At 43.3% G+C, this 20,838-nt stretch overlaps 1 protein-coding gene across 6 annotated transcripts in view; it reads right to left on the reverse strand.

The window, feature by feature from the left end:
• The window catches only part of celf6 (CUGBP Elav-like family member 6), an 889,174-nt gene that overhangs the window by 11,407 nt on the left and 856,929 nt on the right, over nt 1-20,838 (reverse strand). The window lies entirely within an intron of this gene.

Consider the following 20,838-nt stretch of genomic DNA (forward strand, 5'->3'; position numbering starts at 1 on the left):
TAATTGGTCAGATGGGATGGGTCAAGTGGTTGGTATGGAGCTCCTAGCAGGTCCCTTGGGGGAAGTGGAAAGTTGGGTGGCTTACTCAGAAGGTGGAAGAATCAGAAAGACTGAGCGGGGGAGAGATCCCTTTAGGTAGAGAGCAGAAAGCTGCCATTATCAGCTACTGGTTCATACGTTTCTCCAGTCTATTTAGGCCGTGCATCATTATTGAACAGTTTGTTTTTTCCAACAATCAACTTTAAAATCAGCCTTATCAAACCATTGGTTTTTAATAAACGACTTTAAAATCATCTATGCATTCACCACTCCCCACATCTCCTGTTTTTTATTTGGTTAAACTATAATTCCCAAACTCAAACTTTAGAATGTTTGAAACAGCTGATGTTGAATCACAAACTGAGGGACTAAAATCCACGTCTCTCTCTATAACTTAAGCCACCAATGTACCCACTTATGGAAAACTTGCAGAATCATGCCTTCTGAAGCAGAAGTTTGGGGATTCAAATCATGCTCCAGTGGCCTGAGCACACAACTCAAGCCTGAACTTGACTCTGAGTGTGTTAACTATCTCTCTTCTTGAGTGGACATGAGAGATTCTGTGGCATTCTCCCTTTCGTAATTCCAACCAACCAACAACATTAAAAAGCAGAACTTGTCTGATCACAGTCAGATTGCTTTTTTTAAGGGACCTTGCTGTGCGCACATATTTTACTTTAGTCTTTCACAGGACGTGGGCATCATTGGCAAAGATCAGCATTTTTGACCCATCCTTTGCATTGAGTAGCTTACTATATCATTTCAGAGGGCATTTAGGACTCAACCACATTTCTGAGAGTCAGGAGTCATATGCAGGCCAAATCAGGTAAAGATGGGAGATTTTTTCCCCTAAAGTCAAAGAGCTGGGTTTTCGCAATACTTATCCAAGCTTGCAGGTCACTGTTACCAAGAAAAATTCCTAATTCCAGAATATATAATTGAGTTTAAATTCCATCAGCTACAATGGTAGGATTTGAACCCATAACCCTGAGGGTGTTACCTGGTCTTCTGAATTCCTAGATTTAGTGACTATCACTTCACCATCTTTGTCCCCTGTAAGGCTGGCATTGTGTTTCCTATATTAACGCACATAGAATCCCTATGGCATGGAAGCAGGCCCTTCAGCCCATCGAGTCCACACTGCCCCTGTGAAGAACATCCCACTCAGATCCATTCCTGCTACCCTATCCCTGAAACCTTCCATTTCCCATGGCCAACCCACCTAGACTGTGCACCCCTGGACACTATGGGCAATTTAGCATGGCCAATCCAGCTAACCTGCACATCTTTGGACTGTGGGAGGAAACTGGAGGACCTGGCAGAAACCCACGCAGGCACGGGGAGAATGTGCAAACTTCACAGGACCAGTCGCCCAAGGCTGGGATCAAACCCGGGTCCCTGGTGCTGTGAGGCTGCAGTGGTCACCACTGAGCCACATTGATAAATACTTAATTTGGATGTACTGTGCTTTGGGGTACCCTGAGGTTCCACAAAAATGCAACTCTTTGTTAGTTAGAGTCACTGATTCAAACAGCATAGAAAAGGCCCTTCAGCCCATCAAGTCTGCACCAACTACTACTAAAGGCAAAATAATCCCCAGTTCCTGCATTTTGCTGCTGCGCCTTCAGGCAGCTACAACTGAGCAGGCGTTGGGAACCACAATCCAGATTTAGCCAGCAACTAAATGAAGGTCTAAACGACCTGCTCCTGTGCTGTAACCAGTCTATCAATTTCGGAGTAAAATCCGAAAGAACTGCTGATGCTGTAAACGAGAAACAAAAACAGCAATTGCTAGAAAAGCTCAGGAGGTCAAGCAGTATCTGTGGAGAGAAATCAGAATTATCATTTCAAGTTGAGTGACCCTTTCTCGGAACTAGTCACGAGGGCCACTCAACCCTAAATGTTAGCTCTGATTTCTTTCCACAGATGCTGCTAGACCTGCTGAACTTTTTCAGCAATTTCTGTTTTTGTCCATGAAGTTGGGATCTATTTGGCCACTGAGTGGAGCTGATTGAAGTGCGAACTGGGTGGTGACTTTCCAAACTTTAACTTGGAAAAGCGTTGCTAAATTAATGCAAGAGCTGCTTATTATAAATCACGCTGCGCTGCGCTGCACTACTGGTGTCAGACTGAGGAACCTGTAACTCTCCACAAGGAACAGACTATGAGCTAGACTCAATACTAACTGTGCTTCCCTGTGAAGCAACTTTCCAATCATTTTGTTTAAGTACACTATGGAAGGGATATATACAGAGATAGGCCATTCAGCCTCTCCCTCCCAGTTAATTAAACAATGACAGTGTGAGGCTGTTAGTGTAGAGTTTTTCAAACACCTTTTTCATGTTGTGCCAGCCATTTTATGATTTCATCCCATGTCCACTCTGAGCAAGAATGAATTGCTAAAAAAGAAAGCTTCCATGACTTTACTCAATCACATTTTGCCTCAAGACAGAAATTATTATTGCCTTCATCAAATTGCTATAAACTTTGTCAAATACAGGAGACAGCACAGACTCTGCAAACGTTTGGTCAGTTGCAATATGTTGCTACTAAATGGATGTTAGCCCCCACTTTAACTGGGGGGTGAAAAATAGAACGATTTTAATGAAGAAGAGGGATTTGGAACTTTAAAGGAACTTGACAATTATAAAAGGTTTTGTAATCCTTTTGTGCATGTGATCACTGTATCCCTTTGTCCCAATCAAAGCTTGGCATGGTTTGCTATAAATAAGATAACAAATTAGGTCAGTGTCTCTCTAACATTGGAATTCAAGTCTAAATACCAGCTGGTTTGGCCACATTTGTTGCAAAGATGTCTAACTCAATGATTTCTTCATTTTAAGAATATACGAGGTCGTATAGTGGCTCACTGGTTAGCACTATTGCCTCACAGCATCAGGGACCCCAGTTCAAGTCCAACCATTTTCTCCAAGTCTGTATGGGTTTCATCCAGGTGCTCCAATTTCTTCCCATTGTCTCGGTGGGATGATCTTTGGAGGTTTGGTGTGGACCGGCTGGTTTGAATGGCCTGCTTTCACGCTGTAAGGATTCTATCTTACTTTGGGGATTGAAGTTTAAAAGAGTAAGTGGAAGCATTTAGTTTAGCAGGTGACTCAACACACTCAAGTGGTAGTGAGTTTTGAGAAGATTTGTAGCTCAGGTTGAGGTTCTGGATGTGAGTTTGCTCGCAGAGCTGGAAGGTTAGTTTTCAGACGTTTCGTCACCATTCTAGGTAACATCATCAGTGAGCCTCCGACGAAGCGCTGGTGTTATGTCCTGCTTTCTATTTTCTATTTATCTGGTTAGGTTTCCTTGGGTTGGTGATGTCATTTCCTGCATTGGTGGTGTCATTTCCTGTTCTTTTTCTCAGGGGATGGTGGATTGGCTCCAAATCAATGTGTTTGTTGATGGAGTTCCGGTTGGAATTCCATGCTTCTAGGAATTCTTGTGCGTGTCTTTGTTTGGCTGGTCCTAGGATGGATGTGGTGTCCCAATCAAAGTGGTGTCCTTCCTCATCTGTGTGTAAGGATACGAGTGATAGTGGGTCATGTCGTTTTGTGGCTAGTTGATGTTCATGTATCCTGGTGGCTAGCTTTCTGCCTGTTTGTCCAATGTAGTGTTTGTCACAGTTCTTGCAAGGTATTTTGTACATGACGTTCGTTTTGTTTGTTGTCTGTATAGGGTCTTTTTAGTGTGTTGGTGGGTTTGTGGGCTACCCTGATGCCAAGAGGTAGCCCACAAACCCACCAACACACTAAAACAGCAGCTAATGAACTTAAAAGACCCTATACAGACAACAAACAAAACGAACGTCATGTACAAAATACCTTGCAAGAACTGTGACAAACACTACATTGGACAAACAGGCAGAAAGCTAGCCACCAGGATACATGAACATCAACTAGCCACAAAACGACATGACCCACTATCACTCGTATCCTTGCATACAGATGAGGAAGGACACCACTTTGATTGGGACACCACATCCATCCTAGGACCAGCCAAACAAAGACACGCACGAGAATTCCTAGAGGCATGGCATTCCAACCGGAACTCCATCAACAAACACATTGATTTGGAGCCAATCCACCATCCCCTGAGAAAAAGAACAGGAAATGACACCACCAACGCAGGAAATGACATCACCAACCCAAGGAAACCTAACCAGATAAATAGAAAGCGGGACATAACACCAGTGCTTCGTCGGAGGCTCACTGATGATGTTAACTAGAATGGTGACGAAATGTCTGAAGACTAACCTTCCAGCTCAGCGAGCAAACTCACATCCAGAACACTCAAGTGGTTTGAAATCTGTTGGCAGTTTGTGTTTATTTAATGAAGAGTGAAGTGGGTAATATTGCACAATTGGGGGGGTCCCTTCTCTGAGTCTTGGTGGAAATGGGGTGAATATAAACATCTTCACAACGGGTCTAAATTATTTGTCTGGAATAGAGAATCAGAAGTAATTTTTTGGAAAGGGATGTGGGATATACTGGAGACCATTACGGCGAGGGGCGTGGGGTATATTGGACAGCGTTACATGAGGGGTTTAAATTGGTTTAAATCTATCAAACACATTCCTACTGTGACATGTTGCAGGAGAAGTACCATTTTGTCTTGGGCTTATTTCACAGAAACCAATAGTTTACATCTGGAAATAAGCGCTATTGTTCTCAAAAATTATATTGGGTCTGCACAGTCAAGAAGTCTTGTGATTTAGAAGTCAATTGGAGGGTCCCCAATATACTGCGGAGAGTGGAACATTGTGAAAAATCAAAGTGAATCAATGTGAGCTGTGGCACAATTTGACTTCATTCCAGGAGAAGTGAAGGTAGTCTCAAGGTCCTAGAGGTAGAGGTACAAGTCGAAGGGCTGGCCGACTGAAATTTTTCGGCTTGAAGAGCATGTTTACAAAATATGGTGGTATTAGTCTTTGTTTAATTCTTGTGCAGTAAACTTTCTCAGTTAATAACTAGGCATCTGAATCTTTTTTCCCCCAGAAATTGATAGTCTCCCTAAAGATATTCCAGGCTGTTTCTCTGTTCAGGTGAATTTTTCATGATGGAAGTGTCTTTCTTTTGCCTTTTGGAAATAACAGCTCGATTTCCAAAAGGAAATCATCATATTTCATAGCCATTCAGAGGTGGGACATGTTAATGTACATCAAGATCCCCTAGGCAGCCTTAAGTTCAAATCAGCGGAAATCTGACAAGAAATCTCTGACTTTTCCTCGAAAGTTGCAAATTTATTTATTCCTATACTTTGCACTGTGAAGGTATTTGTTCAGTTTAAAAGCATATCAGACTCTGATTTTGATTTGGCAAGTTATGACGTGGAGATTTGATATTATTTTATCCTTAAAATTAAATTCTCTCTCAAGTTTGATGAACTGGGCATTATTTTTCTGCACACTATTTTGCACTGGATAAAATAATCCCTTTTAAAACACATTAATCTCCACAGACAACTTGCATTTTCTGAAGAATGGTCCAGACCCGAAACATCAGCTTTCCTGCTCCTCTGATGCTGCTTGGCCTGCTGTGTTCATCCAGCCCTGCGTCTTGTTATCTCAGATTCTCCAGCATCTGCAGTTCCTACAATCTCTCTTGCAGTTTATGCGACTTCATTGGAACAACTGCCCCCTCTTGTGGCACAAACATGACTCACATCCATGTTCTGGTTCTTGTTGATATTTTTAATCAACTTGTCTCTTCTGGAAGAGATGGCACTTGAACCTGGTAGGCTTTCCAGTTCAGAGGTAGGAAAACTGCTAGAAGAGCCCCAGCTCCATTTGGAACAAAAGATATTCAAATTGGGATTTACTCCTGATAACATTACTGACCCACTTCTCTCTTGTTCATAACTGTTTTCCCTTCCACAGCTCCATCATTGACTGATATTTTTCATCTCCCACTGGTTGGGAAGTCAGGAGTTAGCTAACATCATGAGGTTAGCAAGAACTTTCCCTCATGTAGTACAGACAACACATGATCTCACCCCACACTGGCGGGCCTGGGATACATAAACAACATATTGTTCAAAGAAGTTTAGGAGTTTTGTAAAGGGGAAGAGACAGACAAAGTGGAAGAAGAGATTCTGCTGGAAGTATGAGGGCTGCGGGGTGGAGCAATAGAAATGAGATGCAAAACAATTGGAGGCACCAGCAAATAAATCTGGAACGGCAGACAGTGACAGGAAAGGATAAAACCTTTTAGAAGGGCTTGGAAACGAAGGAGGGCTTGTTAAAATCCATGTGTTGCCATGTGGGTGCCAATGTCGGTCAGCATTGAGAAGAAAGTTGGGTGAAGAGGATTTAGCACGAATTAGGATTCAGGCTGCCTTTATGAAGTAACTGATTTGAGGGATGCTTCCATCAAATTGAACAGAACCTCTTCCCAGCTCTGCACTTTGGAGAGGAGATGGCCCGACGGTATCATCACTGGATTGTTAATTCAGAGAACGAGGTAACATTCTGATGACCTGGTTTCAAATCCTGCTATGGCAGATGGTGAAATTTGAATTTGATTAAAAATCTGGGAAATAAGAGTCTAATGATAACCATGAATTAATTGTTGGGGGGGAAAGCCCATCTGGTTCACTAATGCCCTTGGGGGAGGGAAACTGTCACCTTTACCTGGTCTGGCCTACACATGACTTCAGACCCACAGCAATGTGGTTGTCTCTTAAATGCTTCTGGAGATGGGCAATAAATGCTGACCTAGCCAGAGGCGCCTTCATCCCATTAATGAATATTTTTAAAAAGCCAATTTATCAACTTTCTCTGCCTCTTTTGTTCTTGTTACAGCCAGGATTGCTTTATTTCCCAATGAGTCGTACTGCCTGATTATTGTAAGTGAAAGTTCCCTCCAGTAAATTGACACAAAATACACACAGACACATTTACAAACTAATGTTCCACTATTCCGATGTCTAACAATTGAAAATAATGAGAAATGTTCAAGAAAAAAAAGCAGGTTATGCATAAATTAGAAACCAAATGTACCTTGGCAGTGGTTTTAAATGAGCAAACATTGAAATATAACACAGTACAAACAGTTTCCAGCTGAAGACAGACATTATTCCCTGTGTTGCACACTCCAGTTTAGTCTGTAGTTAGGTGCCCCTGTGTTGTCATTAAATTGAGTTTAACGTTTCACCGCATCTGACAGAATGGTCACAACGCTGGGAGAACATGGACCTTAGCACCATCTAGTGGGTGCTCTCCAGCATTTCAGGGGGAGATACAATTGGAATAAATAGTGGGGGTTAAAAGGAAAAAATTTTCAGGCTGCCTCAGCACTGCAGTTGCATTGTCATTTTTCAACTGCATAAATTAAACACAAACTCCTCACACACATTTTCACTGGTGAAACTATTGGGAAAGCACATTCATATTCGAGGTCTCTTTGAAAAGCTGCATGATATGGAGCCATTTGGATATTTAAATGATTTAGCAAGTGTTTTCTTAAAAATTAAGTCAACACTTTGTAATATGTACTGTGGTTCACCTGCTGTTTAATGAAAGTCAAGTGACTTTAGAAAGAAGATAACAAAATGTGGAGCTGGATGAGCACAGCAGGCCAAGCAGCATCTCAGGAGCACAAAAGCTGACGTTTCAGTTCTGATGAAGGGTCTAGGCCCGAAACATCAGCTTTTGTGCTCCCGAGATGCTGCTTGGCCTGCTGTGTTCATCCAACTTCACACTTTGTTATCTTGGATTCTCCAGCATCTGCAGTTCCCATTATCACTGACTTTAGAAAGAAGTTGAGCTAAGTTTTTAGGGAACTAAGGTAACATCCATGATTGCTAGAAAACCTGGCTTCGAAAGACTTATAGGGTCTCTATCCAAATGGCTGCTTACCCCCTCATACTTGACATAGTGTTCTGCTTTATGGACCTAAGTAAGGAACCCCAGTAATTCAGTCTCCTTTTCTCAGCGCAAGTTTCTGAGATCTGTTAAAGTTTCAAAATATTAGTATTACTAAATAACGTACAAATCCTGCTAAGCTGAACCCTGGCCTCTTGAAGATTCCGATCCAGTCTGATTTCAATGCAAGATGAAGATCTGCCATCAGTCTCTATAGTAGTCAGCAATTTGATTTCATTGACAGGAAACATTGTGTCTCCGTGAGCAGTCATCGAATTCTACCACATGAAAGCAAAATACTGCAGCTGCTGGAAACAAACACACAGAGTGCTGGTGAAACTCAGCAGGTCGAATAGCACATGTGGAGGCAGAAGCACGACTTCAGGAGCTCTGAGAATGAGTTATACTGAACACACAATGACCAACAGAACTCCTGAAATTCTGAATAAGTCAGATTGGATTTGAAATATTAACTTCATTTTTCTCTCCCCATGGACTGAATTTCTCCAGCCTTCTGTGTGTTTGTATCAAATTCTATCCTTTGTTTTCAGACCCTTGTCCAAAAGGAGTGTTTTTTTGATTTTGCCATTAAGTAACCTGTCTGCAGAGTCTGGTTTGTGTGTGTGTTTGTTTGTGTGTGTGTTTGTGTGTGTTTGTGAGTGAGTGAGAGACACAAATGAGAGATATGCTTCTTTTTCCAGATTATAGCTTGGATGTCAGCCAGTATTTGGAACTTGTTATAAGAAAAAGTTTTGTTTGAAAATAAGTGGAGTGTTTTAAACTAATTGAAGAAGCCTGGTAAAACCCTCTTTAATTCTGGGTTGTAGTATAAAGGAGAACCACCTGGCATTTTGATGACTAAATCAACACATTTTTACAAACAGTGTGAATGGAGGAGTAGTGAGACTTGATGATCAGTCTCTACTTTCTGTCACTATAGCAACATGAGCCTCAAAGGAGAGGTGTTATGATACTATATTTTAAGAGATTTATTTTGTTCACATATTCTTTACGAAGAGAGGGTGAGAGAGAGGTGGCAAGTGTCTGTTCCAAACCAATAAAGCAAACAGCTTGTGTGCCCTTGGGTTTTTTAAAAATTTTGGAACAACAGAAGCAGCATGAAAGGGTGGGGTCAGCCTCCCACAGAACCACAGTTTCAGTTTAGCCTTTAGTAGTTGTTTGAAAGTTAGATGTGAAGGCTGTTGTATTTCTCTCAACTACAGTTAAAAGCTTGAGTTCTCGCTCTCTGCCAGAATTTTATCTTGATGTTCTTTCCTCCTGTACTGGAGAAACATTGCATATGAAAGAATCTATTTTACTGAATTTGCCTTTGCCAAGGGTGTGTTTATAGGATGTGACTAAATTGGAACATTTGTTGTTTAGTAGTTTAAAAAATCTATTATTCTGTTAAGTTTTCCAATAAAGTTAAAATTATATTAATTCTTCTTTCTTTTGTTTGTATTATAACTGTAAGGTAAGAATAAAGTGCGTTTTTCTTAAAGCCACCTAACCAATTGAATTACATCTGGAACACAGTGCCTTACACTTGCCTCTAAATGAGAGAAGAAGCTAGGGTCTAGACTATCTTGATAGATTTGAAGGGGGTTTGTCTGGTCCATTTGAAAGATGAACGTGATGATCTGAGCAGAATGCTTCAGAAGATGCCAAAGATCATCATCAAGGTTTTCCTGTTGGCCTGAAGGCTCATCAGACTTAGGTTTGCTTACTGCTAGGCTAATATTGCATGTTGTTTGACAGCAGTGGTCAAACAGAATGCAGAGAGACTCCCAGGTCAAATATTGGGACTATAATAAGTTTGTGGTGTGGAACCTGCCATTTTGTTCCATCGGAGGTCACAGCTTCTGCAGTTTGCTATGGATTCTCGTTGGGAAAGCCTGGAACAACACCTGGAAAATCTCAGATTGACCTAGTGAGGAGGAAGGACAGGGGTGACTCAAGATCCATGATAATAGGAGCCTCAGGGAGTAAGCCATTCAATCTCTCAAGTCTGTTCGGCCATTTAGTTATGTCATGGCCTATTTGTACTTTAACTCCATTTTATTCAAACTTGCCAAAAAAAGTCTAACATTCTATTTTGAAATTAACAATTGCCCGCTGTTGGGTAAAGTTATGGCTCTGAAAAGTTTAATGCTAAAGTTGTATTAATGTTCGCTCATTCTGTGGATGTCACCAGTCAATGGGTAGGGATTCGTGAAGTCTGGCATGAGGCCCCAATAGAGACAGTACTTCCCCTGACTGTTTTGTCATGTCTTATGGTCAGAGACATGCTGACGATAGCACTACTCTATTGTAACACAACCTGAGGGTGTTAGGGTCTAAGCTCTATTTTATCTCCAGTCATTTGAAACATAACATGAAAGCAAAGTGGCTCTTTGTAACTGAATTAGTCTAGACACTTCTGAGTCTGTGAATATAACATTTGCATGTAACGAAGAGCTCTGCCAAACATTCTGTTGGGTTCTTCAATACCATGTTACACGTGTTTAGTTCTTACATTATTGCCATATCAGAGTGAGGAAGCTTTGCTGGAGGCAAAGTCCGTGTCACCACTGGCCTTAAGAAATTATGCCTAACTAATTAACTTAGCTTGTATCTATTTCCATCAAGTAGTAAAATACCTTTTGTTATGTAAGACAAGTGCCTCTTCTTGTTAATACTCACCGATGGTCTGTCCCCTACCACTGAAAATCAGTTGAAGACTTAGACCCAGCACAGAAAAAAAGGGCTGGTGACAGCTCCGTGCTCTAACCATAAGTTGCCAGAGGTTGATAACTCAAATTCCAATACAACCTCTAGCCTCAACAGGTTTTTGGAGCAAGAAGTTCTACATGGCTTCTCACTCTTTTTTTTCGATGTTTCTAATTTAAAGACTACAGAAAACTACCTTCTGGTAAATTGAGGAGGTGAAAGAAAATTCAATACAAGAACTTCAGAAATTTCCTGCCCTTTTCTTTTCTCGAATGCTCGTATTTTGGTGCAATTTTCCTTTAATTGCTGAGTGTGAGGGGAACTACTGTGAGGAATTTCTGATTGCTCATTGAAGCTCACCTGTCAATAATTTTACCAGAAAAGGCAACTCAAAGATGAGAGTGTCTTTGCAACAACCTTTCCGATAGTATATCAGAATAATTTGCTGAGAAATGGGATAAGACTTGATGGATATTTGATGGCATGATGGGCCAAAGGGTTTCTTTTTGTACTGTAACTCTTGTACCTCCTTATGACTCTGAGGAGGTAGCCACAGATTGGAAAAGCCAATCGTCTTACCTCTTTCACGGGCTTCAATCAGCCAGTTGGTATAGAATCATACAGCATGGAAACACACGATTTGGTCGAGCCAGTCCATGCCAAACATAATCCCAAACTAAACTAGCCCCACCTGCCTTCTCCTGGCCCACATCCCTCCAAACCTTTTCCATTCACGAACTTATCTCAGTGTCTTTTAAGAAGCATCCATCACTTCCTCGAAGGTTGTTATCTAATCCCAAGTGAGTTGGTAAGGTATGAATGCTAATAGTTCCCTTATTAACAGATTTACTCAAAGAGTGCAATGTTATTTATGTATGCTTCTTGCCAGGAAGCCAGCACTCTTGCTTTATAACTGCTCTTGGTACCTAAGTAGCACCTTTCAACTGACTGCCATATTAACTTATAATTACCAAATGCCTACATCATTCTATCATGTGCATTACCCACTTTATATGACAAACATCCTTCGATCAGTCATGAATCTGCCTAATGCCAGATTGAATTCACACTCCTTGTTCCACTGTTATGGTTGACTGGATGGAATAGGTAGGGACAAGCTGTTTGCACATGTATGGAACAAGAGTAAGACACCGTTGATATAAATTGAGCTGCAAAAGGGAGAAATGAGGAAAGACCTTTCACTCAGTAAGTAATTCGGGCAGCACAGTGGCTCTGCGGTTAGCACTGTTGCCTCACAGTGCCAGGGACCTGCACTTGATTCCATCTTCAGGCGATTATCTGTGTGGAGTTTGCGTATTCTCCCTGTGTCTGCATGGGTTTCCTTGGGGTGCTCCTGTTTCCTCCCACAATCCAAAGATTTGCGAGTTAGGTGGATTGGTCATGTTAAATAGCCCAGGGACGTGCAGGCTAGGTGGGTTGGCAATGGGAAATGCAGGGTTTCCGGGATATGGCAGGGGTTTAGGTCTGGGTGTGATGCTCTTTTGAAGGTCGGTGGGGATGTAATGGGCTTCACAGCGTGTGGATTCTATGATTGACATCTCCTTGGAACTGTGGTGGAAGCAGTTCAAATTGAGGCATTCAAGAGAGCATTGGATGTTTATTTGGAAAGAAATAACATGCTAGGGTATGGGGAGAAACCAGGAGTTTGCTGTTGGGTCATGATGTTCACTGAACAAGCCGACACAATGCAATTGGCTGAATGGCCGCCTTCTGCACTGTAACAATTTTGTGATTCAGTCCGGAATAGATTTGCCTTTACTTAGTTACTTCTTTGTTTTCCTAATACTTCCATGTGTGAACGTCCCTCAATTACTGCATTTGAGAAGCAGAAAGTCAAGCCCTCGACCAGATATCTGGGACAGCAGAACTCCCTGGTGTCTGCAGCCTCATGGCCACAATCGGGCTTAAACATCTTCCTCAATGTCAGGTCAACAGAAACGGACGCTGGATGAGTAGCATTCGCATCAGTGTCAGAATCATTTGCTCTAATGTATAGTGTTGCAAATCTGTATATTCGTGGGATGCCAGTTCCTCTAGCGGATGAGGAAAGGTGAGAGGATTGGGTATCCCTGATTGATTGGTTCTTGCTATTTTCCCTCTGTTTATTGACCCTGTCATGGGTACCCACCAGTGACAACATGCAGTCATGCGTGTTCTTGCCTTGGTATATTTGTCACCCATTTTTTGGAAATGGGCTTCAGTTAACCCCACCCGCTTTCTTTATTGCAATGGAACAGGATTTCTCCTGCTGCCTGAGATAGCAGTGCCACAACGATGCCACCTGAAGGTTGCAGGAACAACAACTCATATTTCGCTTGGGAACCCTGCAGCCCAATGGTATCAATGTGGATTTCATGAGCTTCAAAACCTCTCCTCCCCCCACCGCATCCCAAAACCAGCCTAGCTTGTCCCTGCCTCCCTTGCCTGTCCTTCCTCCCACCTATCCCTTCCTCCCACCCCAAGCCTCACCCCCATCTCTTACCTACTAACCTTATCCCACCCCCTTGACCTGTCTGTCCTCCCTGGACTGATCTATCCTCTCCCTAACTCCCCACCTATACTCATCTTTACTGGCTCCATCTGTGCCTCTTTGACCTGTCTGTCTCCTCTCCACCTATCTTCTCCTCTATTCATCTTCGATCCACCTCCCCCTCTCTCCCTATTTATTTCAGAACCCCCTTCCTCTCCCCCATTTCTGAAGAAGGGTCCAGGCCCGGAACGTCAGCCTTCCTGCTCCTCTGCTGCTTGGCCTGCTGTGTTCATCCAGCTCTACACCTTGTTATCTCGGATTCTCCTGATGTCTGTTTGATTTCTTTATAGAAAGTGTCAGCACAGAGGCTGACAGATCTTGCAAGCTTCACGTCACATTGCTCACACTAACTCAAACCCTTAATGTACTTTACACGTTAGGATGATGTGAAGTTATTGGAGAGACTATTTTCATTAGAGAAGGAAAGGTTGTGCAGAGATTTGATATAGATGCTCAAAATCACACTGGATCTGACTAAGGTAGAATGGGGAAAAGCTATTCCCATTGGTGGGAGCATCAAGAACTAGAGGGGACACGCATGGTAAAGAAGGAATGGCGACACAAGGAAAAACATGATGGGCCGAATGGTGTCCTTCTGTGTTAAGACCATTCTGTGATTTTACAGCTTTTTACTCATGTGCCAGGGCTTCTCCTGTTATTGTAGGAGACTCATTAACAATCATCAGGAAAAACTCTCAAACTTAGTCTTTTGTCTCTTGATTTCCAAGGACTATGCATTTTGGGACACGATTGGCTACTTTGTCCATCTTTTTAGACATCATATTTATGATAATGTTGATTCTGTAAGGGCTCCCATTAACAATGGAGAAAGGGCTCAGTTGGTATACTGACTAACTTATAATTAACTGCAGCTTCTTCCCTGTGACATTTCACATCTCTTCTGGAATCCTTAACTAACATCTAAGGATTCTACTAAAACATTTACTAACCAACATGCTTTGCATCTGGAACCCTCCACATACTTCCTGGCCTCTTTATTCTCTTAATGCCTTCCTAAGTATTCAGGACAATAACATACCCCATCATTCCCTCCAGCATGGCACATGTTTTCCTGCTCATTTTGTTTCCAATTGATCTACTTATCAAACTCACCTTGATTATTTTGAGTGCTTATTTTGTCCTGCATGCTCAGTGCTGTGTTTTGAGGTTGTGTTTTGTGTTGTGTGACGGAATGTAAGTTTTCAAATTTCTATGTAATCATAGAATCTTTATAGTTTGGAAAAAGCCCCTTTGGCCCAACACATCCACACCGAACCTCAGAGCATCCCACCCAGACCCATCACACCTAATCTACACATCTCTGGATACTATGGGCAATTTCCCATGGCCAATCCACCTAACCTGCACATCTTTGGGCTGTGGGACGAAACCCACGTAGACATGGGGAAAATGCACAAACTCCACGCAGACAGTCACCCGAGGGGAGTGGAATCGAATCCAGGTTGCTGGTGCCATGAGGCAGCATTACCAACCACTGAGCCACCGTGCCACCTCCAACGATGACAGGAAGTCAGTTTGTCTGGCCATGTCACTTACTGGAGTTCCATTCTGGCAAAGGACTGTCAAGACGATTTGTCTATTTCAGAGGCTTCTGATTTTTAATAAAACTAAGAGTGTAAAGCTGATGGTCATGATCATTATTTGTATTAATACCAAGAAGGATATTTCAAGATTCTTAGGGCACTTGATGAATAGTTCTGATGAAGAGTCACTGGACATTAACTCTGCTTTCTACCACAGATGCTGTCAGACATGGTGAGGTTTACCAGCATTCTGTTTTTTGTTTGCAATTTGATGAAACGCTTAGTAGGAGAACGGCATAATCTCATGCAAGTGGGTTGATTTGCTCATTTGGCTGGTTGGTGATGCAGTAATGCCAACACTATGGGCTCAGTTCCCACACTGCTTGAGGTTACCATGAAGGACCCTTCTTCTCGACTTCACCCCTCGCCTGAGGTGTGGTGACCCTCGGGTTAAACCACCACCAGTTGTCTGTCTCTAATGGGAGAACATCTCCACGGTCTGGTGGGACTACCTCAACCTTTTACTGTCAGAAATTAAATATGAAGATAGAACATCTTCCACTGACTCCACAGAATTACATTGATGTCAGGCTCAATAGCCTTACTGTAATTCTTGTTTCACTTTCTGGAATATCCTGTCACTATTTCATAACAATCTTACACCTCCCAGTGCATCACATCTGAAATATCTGTTAAATGAGGGTGGCATGGTGGCTCAGCGGTTAGCACTGCCGCCTCACAGCACTAGAGACACACGCTCAATTCTAGCCTGGATATGAAGTTTGCCCGTATCTCCCCTGTGCCTGCGTGGGTTTCCTCTGGTTGCTCCAGCTTCCTCCCACAGTCCAAAGATGACAAAGTGTGGAGCTGGATGAACACAGCAGGCCAAGCAGCATCTCAGGAGCACAAAAGCTGATGTTTCAGGCCTAGACCCTTCATCAGAAAAGGAAGTAAGCGTGGAGGCGGAAAAGCCACTCGATGTCCAGACGTGACTGGAATGCTTTGATGTGTGGGTGGAGGGGGACAAAGGTGAGCCCCTTGCTGAGGACTGACCGTTCGTCTTCCGTCAGTGGGAGGTCTGGGCGGATGGTGAAGATTCGGCAGGGCTCAGTGTGGCTGTCTCCTCTGGAGTAGTTTGCTGTGGAGGCTGTGGGCGGAGCGATGAGGTCGTTGGCTGTGGGCAGGGTAGTCTCAGCAGTGGGCAGAGTTGCATTGGCATCGGTGGTGGTGGGCGGAGCGGGGTGGGTGGCAGCAGCGGTGATGGTGGTGTTAGTGGTGTAAATAGTAGAGGTGGAGGCCGTGGTCACAGCTGCGGTCGCGCTCCCGGAAGTCGTGTGCCCACTGGTGGCGGATGTGACGTCATCGGTGGGTTCACCGGCCCTGTCGTCATGGTCAATGGCGGCGGGTGCATTGTGGGGGAGGTGCAGGGTCAGGCTGTGGGCGTGGCAGGTGGAGGAATCCTGTTTAAGGTGGCAGGAACCAATGAGTTTGTGTACTTACGGTTTGTGGTGTCCAGTAAAGCTGAGCAGAACTGTGTGTTTAGTCTGTGGATCCTGCGGAGGATGAAAAATAGGAGAGGTCCTTTGCAGGTCTGGGAGAGGGAGGCTCTGAGCTGGGGCAGGCTGGATTGCAGATCCTGGAGATGCCGGCGCATGGCTGCGAGTGTCTGTTTCAGGACTCACAGGAGAAACGCTTCTGAAGGGTCTCGATGTTCTGGATGTGGATGTGGTCACAGTTGGGACCAAATTGGGAAGGCTTGAATGTAGACTGTAGTCCATTGGGGATGATCTAGTTCTGTAGGCAGGTGCTGAGGAAGGCAATGTGGCTGTGGTACCTGGTTTGCTTCAGGACATGGTCGAGAAGTTTTTAAGGCCGAAGAGGCCACAAGGGAGTTGCAGTGGGAGAGAGATCCCCTGAGGTTTGACCGGAGGGAGGAGGGTAACTTCTTCAGGTTAGGCATCCTGGAAGAGGCTTCGCAGTGAGATTAAAATTGTGATCAGAGGCAATGGGAGCTGCAGATGCTGGAGAATCCAAGATAACATGGATGAACACAGCAGGCCAAGCAGCATCTCAGGAGCACAAAAGCACAAAAGTTTCGGGCCGAGACCCTTCATCAGAAAACCGGAAACGTCAGCTTTTGTGCTCCTGTTTCCGGTTTTCTGATGAAGGGTCTCGGCCCGAAACTTTTGTGCTTTTGTGCTCCTAAGATGCTGCTTGGCCTGTTGTGTTCATCCATGCCCACACTTTATTATCTTGGATTCTCTAGCATCTGCAGTTCCCATTATCTCCGATCACAGTCCAAAGATGTGCAGGTTAGTGGATTGGCCGTGCTAAACTGCCTTTAGTGTCTCGGTATGTGCAGGCTAGGTGGGTGAGCCATATGGGGTTACAGGGATAGTGTGGTTTCTGGGTGGGATGCTCTTTGGAAGGTCGGTATGGGTCAACTGGCATCTTTCTGCACTGTAGGGATCCTATGAATAGAAAGGATAAATCTGGGCTGATGCTACAGTGGAGAACTGAAGGAACCTTTGCTGCCCTTCTTTGATATATCAGCTGATGCTCTGTTTATTTAGGAAAGTTTTCGCAATGGGGGAAGATGCTTGGATTTAGTACTCTGAGCGATGTTCTCAAATGGGACAATGGGACTTCTTCACCTTTGTAATTTCCTTCAGGTACAACACTCTACTTGTGCGATCTAGCTGTGTCAGTCAAACAAAATAGTCTCCCTTTGATGCTGAGCAATGGGTTTACTTTCAAATGTTACTGATAAAGCTGTCTTGTGACAGTTCCAAAAATATAAATAATCGTTTGAAGTCTTGCATGTTTCTGACAATCGGGAACTATCTTTACAACACATATCTAGGCACTGCTATCAACAGGACAGAGAAACCCGAGCCAGGCCCAGATAAATTTTGAAACCATGCTGTGAGACATTACTAATGTTTGCATTTATGCACTAGAATGAACTTTCAAAGTCCAATGGCGTGCCATTTATATCAAAAATGACAGATTTGACAAACTGACAATTAGCAGAGTTCAAATTCACACTTCTGTCTCCACTACAATTTCCAACATCTAGGTTTATATTGGAATTTCTTATGTAAAACGTGTCACGCTATACCTTCTCAGCCCCTGCCAGCAAAGCATCTGGTTTCCTTTGTTCATTCATGGAATGGGAGCATCAGTGGCAAAGCCAGTTTTTGTTACCTACCCCTAAACCATTTTACAGGATAACTTACAGCCAATCCATTACTATAGATCTGGAGTGGCATGTAGTGGTTTAGGGGTAAGGGCAGCAGATTTCCTTACCCAGAAGGATATATTAATTGACCAGAAGTGTTTTTGCAACTATCAATGCTGACCATCACTTTTAATTGCAGATTTTATTAATTAAAATAAATTCTAGCAGTTGTCATTGGTGCATCTCGACTGAACAACACTAGCCCGTGGATGGATGGAACATTCTAACCTATCTTTTCTGCTCCCTTGATTGGATTAAAGTTTGCTATCTAATATAAGTGGTATCAAGTCTTAGCTTTATATGAAATTTGAAAGTGCGTGTATCATTGAAAAATGGTAATTGACTTACATCAATGCTGTCTGGTTAATTATTTTCCTTTCTTTTTAATTCTAATTCACCACACTCTGTCCGGGACAAAGCAGCCCACTCAGTTGGCATCACATTCACAAGCATCCCCTCCCTCCATCAACGATGCTCAGTAGCAGCACTATGTACAAGAAGCATTGCAGAAAATCACCTCTTAGACAGCATCTTCAAACTTACAACCATTCCCTTCCAGGAGGACAAGGGCAGCAGATACAGTCAAACATCACCTGCAGGTTACCCCCCAAATTGCACATCATTCTGACTTGGAATTATTGTTGCCTTTCCTTTAGTGTTGCTGGGTCAAAACCCTGGAACTCCCTCCTAACAGTATTGTGAGCCTATCCACAGCAAGAGGACTGCAGTGGTTCAAGAAGGCAGCTCACCACCACCTTCGCAAGGGCGACTAGGGACAGGCAATAAATGCTGGCCGAGCTACAGCGCTGACACCCACGCCCTATGAATGACTAAAAACTATCCCTGGCCTTGGTCCTTCTGTTCAAAAGAAAAAAAAGTCTTAAATAAAATTTAGATTACCCACAAGTGACATTTCACATGCTAATGTATTCTTTGCTACTATTCTCGAGCATGGTTTCAGTTCCCTGGGGCATTCAGGACACCTCTTGATGGCAGGAACAAACCGTGTTGGGGAAGCAGCACCAGTTACTGTCCATTCACCTATACAGCCAGCTCTGCCTCGCGATAACACTGGCACATACACTCAGGGCAGAATTTAATGTCCTTCTGAGAGATTCAAAGGAGCGAGACCATTTCAGCAGGTGGGAGGGTACAGAATGGGGATTCACTGCTGTTCCCCTCCGATTAATCTGGGCAAGCAAGGCCTGTGGAGATATTTCTAATCAACCTGTTCAGGGTTACGATACACCTCAATATTGTGTGAGACTTGGACCCAGACCTCCTAGCTCAGAGGTAGGAACACTACCAGTTTGCCACAAGCACCCAGAAAGACTAGGGATTGCCTTCCTGCCTGGACACAAATTAATGTCAACTGAACGCTCTCCTCTGACTGCTACTGCTATTCAACCATCATTCAAAGGCACTCAGTATATGATTGAATGATTGGCATCAGGAAGATTGGAGACTGCAATGTGAGTCCCTGATTTCCTCTGATATATCCCTTCATTAGCTATACCACCCTGCATCTCTTGCTTACTTACCTTTCACCATGGATCCGACATTGGTCTCTGGTGATGAGCCAAGAATAATGCCTACAGTAGCCATTGTTCCTGGGGTTAATGGGGAGGCATCGGTTGGTAATTGACCCTCACCTCACTTATAACTGGGGGGAGGAAGTGCGGCATTTAAATGTTCCCCCATTGAACTGCAAACATTGGCATTGGAGTTCCCAGTGCTAGTTAGAGAATTAGTTTGCTCAGTTATTAGGCAGTGGGGTGCTGAGCTTTTGTTGGAGGACATCGATACCCCTAAGCGCTAGTATTAAATTCTGCTCCGATGCTGCTACAAGTACATACACTCTCACACAATACTGTCTCTCTCACACAACACACACCGCACGTACGCACAACACACCTACATAAATACTCAAACAAAAACCCACAGACACATCCACACAAATACTCCCATGCACAATGACCCATGTACATGGAAACAAATACACTCGTGCACACAATAATACACGCATTGTAAGAATAAGGGGAGAGCCAGTTAGTCTTCACTCACAGACTTGTGAACCTGTGGGATTCTCTCCCACAGAAGCTGTTAGAGCAAGTTCATTAGACATATTCAAGAGGAAGATAGATGTGGCTTTTGTGGCTAAAGGGATCAAGGGGTATGGAGAGAAAAATGGGAATGGGGATGCTGAGACTGCATGATCAGCTATGATCATTTTGGATAGTGGTGCAGACTCAATGGGCCAAATGGCCTACTCTTGCACCTATTGTCTATTCTTGTTTCTTTAAAAATGTAAAAATCTTAGACATAATTTTTTTCAAAACACACAAAAGCCCACGTACACAAAGTCAAAAATATTCTCTCATGCAATAATTTCTTTAAAAATTAAAAAAAATCTTACAGAGAGAGAGAATTTTTCAAGCTCTTTACTTCACGCGGACTGAAAGTCAATTTGTTTCAAGAAAAGCAAAAGGACTTGTATTCCTTGTGAATTCTGAGGAATGTAAATGCCTCAATTACAGTTTCCTCTGTTACCGAGCCAACGGTTTTGAGGATGGGCAGAAACGTTCAGGGATCCTTGACATGCACAGGCGGAACTACCAAATCATCTCTGGCCAAAGCAGCTGGCAATAGTGAGTTGACAATGGGACAGGGAAACCTGTTGTAACCTGTTACTACCTTGTGGGAAGGAGGTTGGTGTGTTGATGGAGGAGCAACACAGGTTGGAGGACAAATGCTTGGCAAGAAATCTTGACTGATCACTTCACAAAGACATATTCAGTCTTAAAGCTCCCTGGTACTGCACAAGTATCAATCCCATTCACTATCCCTGACTTACTAATTAAGACACATTGCAAAATTGACTCATCTT

The sequence above is a fragment of the Stegostoma tigrinum genome, chromosome 36 (assembly GCF_030684315.1).
Source record: "Stegostoma tigrinum isolate sSteTig4 chromosome 36, sSteTig4.hap1, whole genome shotgun sequence".
Taxonomy (NCBI): Eukaryota; Metazoa; Chordata; class Chondrichthyes; order Orectolobiformes; family Stegostomatidae; genus Stegostoma; species Stegostoma tigrinum.